The sequence below is a fragment of the Microcebus murinus genome, chromosome 2 (assembly GCF_040939455.1).
Source record: "Microcebus murinus isolate Inina chromosome 2, M.murinus_Inina_mat1.0, whole genome shotgun sequence".
In the NCBI taxonomy this organism is placed as follows: domain Eukaryota; kingdom Metazoa; phylum Chordata; class Mammalia; order Primates; family Cheirogaleidae; genus Microcebus; species Microcebus murinus.
This window is the reverse complement of record NC_134105.1, coordinates 105,475,232-105,481,323: the sequence shown is the minus strand read 5'-3', so window position 1 is coordinate 105,481,323 and position 6,092 is coordinate 105,475,232. Positions and strand designations below refer to the sequence as shown.

The 6,092-nt window shown below is 39.2% G+C and overlaps 1 pseudogene; it reads right to left on the bottom strand.

Moving 5' to 3' along the window:
- Nucleotides 1-3,943: 3,943 nt before the first annotated feature.
- Nucleotides 3,944-5,233, bottom strand: LOC105856334 (S-adenosylmethionine decarboxylase proenzyme pseudogene; annotated as a pseudogene).
- Between the last annotated feature and the right edge of the window lie 859 nt (nucleotides 5,234-6,092).

Below are 6,092 nucleotides of genomic sequence, written 5' to 3'. Positions count from 1 at the left end.
TTTATCATGTTGTTTAGATCAAGTAGGATTTGCTTTACATACCTCAGTGCTCCTTTGTTAGGTACATAAATATCTAGGATTGTTAAGTGTTATTGTTGAATTGCCCCCTTCACTACTGTATACTGACCATCTTTCTCTTTCTTATTTTTGCTGGTTTGACATCTATGTTATCTGATATGAGAACAGCTACACCAACTTTCTTTTAGTTTCCATTTCCATGGAATATTGTTTACTATCCTTTCACCTTGAGTCTCAATGAATACTTGTGGGTTAGATACATTCCTGGAAATAACAGGACACTTGGCTTGAGTATTTTTATCTATTCAGCCAACCTTTGTCTCTTCACTTTGTCCCTTTGTCTCCTCACCGTTCAAGCCATTCATATTTATTGAAAGAATTAATAAGTGGGACGGGGTGTATTTCTGCTCATCATATTGGAGTGACCCTTACTGCTTTGTTTTACCTCTTGAGCCATTGTGGAATCTGGGTTCTGTACCTTAGCTTTTGAATGATTTTACACTGGTGGTTGTCTATTGCTCCAATCAGTGTATAATGACGGTCTGAGTACTTCCCACAGGTCAGGTCTGGTCTTCACAAATTCCATCACTGATTGCTTGGGTCCTCAGTCCCTTCTTGCTTATAAGGCTTCAGTTGAGAAGTCTCCAGTTAGCTTGATAGGATGCCTTTGTAGGTTACCTGCTGTTTTTACCTTGGGGCTCATACGAGTGCATAACTTGGGTTTACTTTGGCCAGCCTAGTGACTATGTGAAATGACGATTGCCTTTTCATGATTAATCTTCCTGGAGTCCTGTGGGCTTCTTGTACCTGAATATCTAGATTTCTAACTAGGTCAGGAAAAGTTTTCCTCAATTATTCCCTCAAAGAAATTATCCAACCCCTCTGTATTTGCTTCTTTGTCCTTAAGGATGCCTATGATTATTCTGTTTGCCACTTTACATAATTCTACATTTCTTGTAGGCTTTGCTCATTCCTCTTTTTCTCTGTTCTTTCTCTTTGACTTATTTGTCTAGCTCATAGGTGTTCTATACAAACTCTGAAATTTTTTCTTATGCCTGATCGAGCCTATTCTTAAGGCTTTCCACTGTGTTTTGTAATTTCTTTTTTTTTTTTTTTTTTGAGACAGAGTCTCGCTTTGTTGTCCAGGCTAGAGTGAGTGCCGTGGCGTCAGCCTAGCTCACAGCAACCTCAAACTCCTGGGCTCAAGTGATCCTCCTGCCTCAGTCTCCCGAGTAGCTGGGACTACAGGCATGTGCCACCATGCCCGGCTAATTTTTTATATATATATCAGTTGGCCAATTAATTTCTTTCTATTTTTATAGTAGAGACGGGGTCTCGCTCTTGCTCAGGCTGGTTTTGAACTCCTGACCTTGAGCAATCCGCCCGCCTCGGCCTCCCAAGAGCTAGGATTACAGGCGTGAGCCACAGCGCCCGGCCGGTTTTGTAATTTCTTGAATGAGTATTTCACTTCTATAATTTCTGATTTGTTTTTCTTTCACAGTCCATTTAATAAGTCAAAGACCTTTTCTCAGTTTTCAAAAATGTCAACAGTTACCTAAATAAGAAGCTGTGTGCAAAAGAAAAAAGATTTTTGTGGAGAGTGTTTACTGCGCAAAGTCTGTGCAAAAATTAGCATTTACCCTCAGTGGGCTGCACTATGTCCCCCTCACTGCCACTTATATCAGTCAACCGCTCCACACACTCAAGGCAAAGCCAGACCCCCACAGAAGCTGACAGGCTCTTGGCTGGAGTCAACCATGACTTTCCCCTAAGCTTTTACCAGCCCTGATCCTGCTGTCTCAGACAGTGGGACAGAGAAGTACACACTCCCTCTGTCACAGCCTCAGCTGGCTCACACTCACCACCACCTACTGAGGTTCAAAACCTGGTCTAATCTCTCCAATCATGGGCAGCCCCAAACATTCAAGACCTCCACCTCCCATTCCCGTGGGAAGCTGCACCATCCCCCTAACCACTGGGAAGTGCCACCTTCTCCTCCACGTGAAGGCTTCTCCCGTGGCTACCCAGGCAGAACACCCCTAAGAGGGGATCGTAGGCTGGCCCCATGACTCAAGGTAGTCAGATCACTGTGTATTAACCCCCCTTAATCAATGTGAAACCAGAGTCCTGGTGGGGGGCGGTATGTGGCCTGTAGAAGGTCACCCAGGTAATCTAAGGACTAGGTCTGGATTCCTGATAGGCAGGTCAGTACTTTTCCCCAATGTCACATCTGGTCTCCCATCCCACTGTATGGCCTCAAGCAAGTCACCTGAGGTCCAGTCTGTCCTATCCCCAAAAACTGTTCTGCAGATTCCAGACAGCAGAATATTCAAGGTTGGCTTGATTCCCTCTTTTCCACCTAGTAATGGGGAAGTCACTTCAAAAGGCGGTCCATGAATTCCAAGGTCAGAAACTTCTCACATGAAATCAAAATTGGCCATCTGTATATCTTCTTTGGAAAAATGTCTATTCAGAGCCTTTGCCCATTTTAAAATTATTATTTTTGTTTCGGGCTATTGAATTACATGAGTTTCATATATTTTTTGGATATAAACTACTTATCCAATGGTTCACAAATATTAATATTTTCTCCAAATCCATAAGTTGTCTATTCCCTCTGTTGATAGTTTCCTTTGTTATGCAGAAGCTTTATGGTTGACTATAATCCCAGTTGTTTGTTTTTGTTTTTGATGCCTGTGCTTTTGGTGTCACATCCTAAAAATCATTGCCAAGACCAATGTCAAGGAGCTTGTTCCCTCTTTTCTTCCAGGAGTTTTATGGCTTCACATATTACATTTACTTCTTTAATTCATTTCAAGTTAAATTTTCCATGATGTAAGATGAGTTCCATTCATTCTTTTGCATGTGGATATCACATTGTTTGAACACCACTTATTGAAGAGACTATATTCTACCCATTTTATATTCTTTGTCCTTTTCTCAAAAACTAGTTGACCTTACAGACATGTGCTTATTTCCGGGCTCTGTATATGCCAATACAATACAGTTTTTATTACTAGAGCTTTGTCATATACTTTAAAACAAGGATGTCTGATGTCTGTACCTTTCTTTCTTTTGTTCAAAATTTCTTCGGCTATTTGGTGTCTTTGTAATTCCATATAAATGTTAAGATTTACTTTCTACTTCTGGGAAAATGCCATGGAAATTTTGATAGGGATTCCTTAGAATCTGTAAATGGCTTTGAGTAGTATGGGAATTTCAACAATATTAATTTTCTAATCCATGATCACAAGATATCTTGCCATTTATTTATGTCATCTTCAAATTTTTCATCAATATTTCATAGTTTTCAGTGTATAGATCTTTCCTCTTTTTGGTTAAATTTATTCCTACATATTTTATTTTTGTGTTACTGCAAATGGAATTATTTCCTTAACTGGGGGTGTATAGTTCATTGTTAGTGTATAGTAATGCCACTGATTTTTGTATGTTAATATCATATCCTGCAACTTTACTGAATTCATTTATTAGTTAAGAGATTATTGGTGGAGCCTTTAGGGCTTCCTATATATAGGGTCATGTCATCTGCGAACAGACATAATTTTACTTCTTTCTTTTTTATTTAAATACTTTTTATTTCCTTTACTTGCCTAATTTTTTTGGCTAGGGTTTCGAGTATTATGTCAAATGGAGATGATGAAAGTGGGCATACTTGTCTTGTTTCTGATCTTAGAGAAAACAATTTGACTTTTTACCATTGAATATGATGTTGGCTGTGCTCCTGTCATATAAGGCATTTATGTTGAGGTACATTCCACATATACAAATTAGTTTAGAGGGCTTTTTGTTATGCTAATAAATTTTTATTTTTCTAGCTGTCTTTTCTAACACAAGTGGTTTATTTAAAAATCTACATAAAGATATTACTATAGCAAAAATGTTTTGTCCCCAAGAGAATTCATAGTTTTTTTTTTTTGTGGAAAAAAAACTTTAATTGCTGTTGCAAAAAACATCTGTATGAAGTAGAAATTGGTTCCAATAACATTAGTAAAGAATTAGTTCTAGAAAGTGGAGGTAACTGGATGTAAAAGTCTGGCAGCAGTTTAATAGAACAGTCCCAGATGGTTTGGCTGAGGCCAATACCTAATGAGGACGAAAGCCTTGTCTGTGGGGAATTTTGGATGATACCTGGAGAAATATTACACTGTGCATAAACCAAATTGAATTGTTTTCACAAATGTTGTAAAGTTCCATATAGTAAAAGTTTTTTTCTACATGCACTTCAATTTCACAGCAAGAGTGGCATAGAATACCTAAACACAGAAGAGAGCATTCATGCAAGATATCTAACTCTTTGATATAATAATGCATACAATTCAAAATGATTACACTATCATTACATCTAAGGCTTTCTGCAACTACAAGGTGGTGGTTATGGAAAGCATGGCCCCCGATATTAACATCTAGAAAGCAGCCACCACCTTCTACGTGTGTTCTCTTTTTGCGTTTTTTCTTCATCTTTCTTAATCAACTCTGCTGTTGTTGCTGCTTCTTAGCAAAACTGGTAAAAACAAAATTGTAATCATTGAACATAGCGCTCTGGCAATCAAGACGTTTAAAGCCTTCAATCTTCTGGGGCGAAGCAAGCACCGTGCGACATTTAGAACTCTGATTAACAAACAAGGTCGTCACAAATTTTCCTGGCTTGAAGACTTCCACAACTTTCCTGATCAGGTCATCATAGGAGGTCTGACTTAAGTTTGTTTCAAAGCTAACATAAGAAAATTCTGGTTCTGGAGTGATGTGAATAGTCCAATAAGTTCCATCCGATTTCATTCCATTCATTGAATACCCACAAGGATTGAACAATGTGGCATCAATGACAGAACCTGGTATCAGGTCACGAATTCCACTCTCACGAGTGACATCCTTTGCAGTAACACCGTCTTTCATGTAGAACTGGTCCATAACTGCTGGGTCAAGCTCACTCATCAGAATTTCCAGGGTCTGATCTGGCTGACTGATTACTCGACTCTCTGGGAAATCCAGAGTATATAAGTACCAACAGTCAGAATTCATACGTCCCATACAATATGCTGCTCCATTTGGGAAAATTGCATTTAGAAACTCTATTTCTTCCTGGAAATTCCGGTGTGGGTACCCTTGGTGAGAAGGCTTCATGAAATTCTTACGAGAATAAAAGAAGCTCACTTCTCTATACATAACCATGTCAAGAAGTTAACTACTGAAGTGTCTGGCTTCTTCACTTCTTTCCACAATTCGAATTATCCCAACTCATTCTCTGCTTCCTCCATACTTTCTGCTGTTCTTATGCATTATAATTGAATTGAGTCAAACCCACTGTAATCCCTAGCAAGCTTCAACAGGGGAACCAGTGCTTTCAGCAAGAGGGTGGTACCACATGTCTTCAAAATGAAACGTCTCTTGGAGACAAACATGCTACTCTCACTGAGTACATAAGCTTCCTGCTTGTCAGTTTTTGTCACACTTATGATTGAACATTGCACATCCTTCAAAAGTATGTCCCACTCAGATCTCGGGATAGTGCGAAGATCCCCAGATCCTTGGTTCGCCGGGAGAACCAAACCTCCAGCAGCTTCTCCGTCCCTTCGAAAAAATGTGCAGCTTCCATCACCGTGAGACTAGCGAACAACCAACAACCACAGAAAATCAACTAAATTAAACCTCTTCTCCCGCCGCTGCCGCCGCCGCTGCGGATTGTTCCAGCTGTGTTACTAAAGTTCAGGTTCCTTTTTTTTTTTTTGCTATAATTTTATATTAACTTTTTTTTAAAAAAAGGACTAATAAAATTTTCCCGGCTTCTTTTTGTGAGCGAAAGTTGAACGTGAGTCTGTTGGAAATAGAGGCAGATACAGTTCAGTCTCTTGTAGTCCGCTGATTCCCCATTAGAGAGAGTAGAGCGAGCGCTAGCTAATGTCGCCGGCCATACTGTGTAAGCCAGAATTCATAGTTTTTAATCTATTTCATAACCATTTAATGTTTTCTATTTTATTTGAGGATATTACAGGGATACAAATGTTTTTGTTACATGGATTGCTGCTTAAGTCAAATTTATTAGTGTGCCCATTACC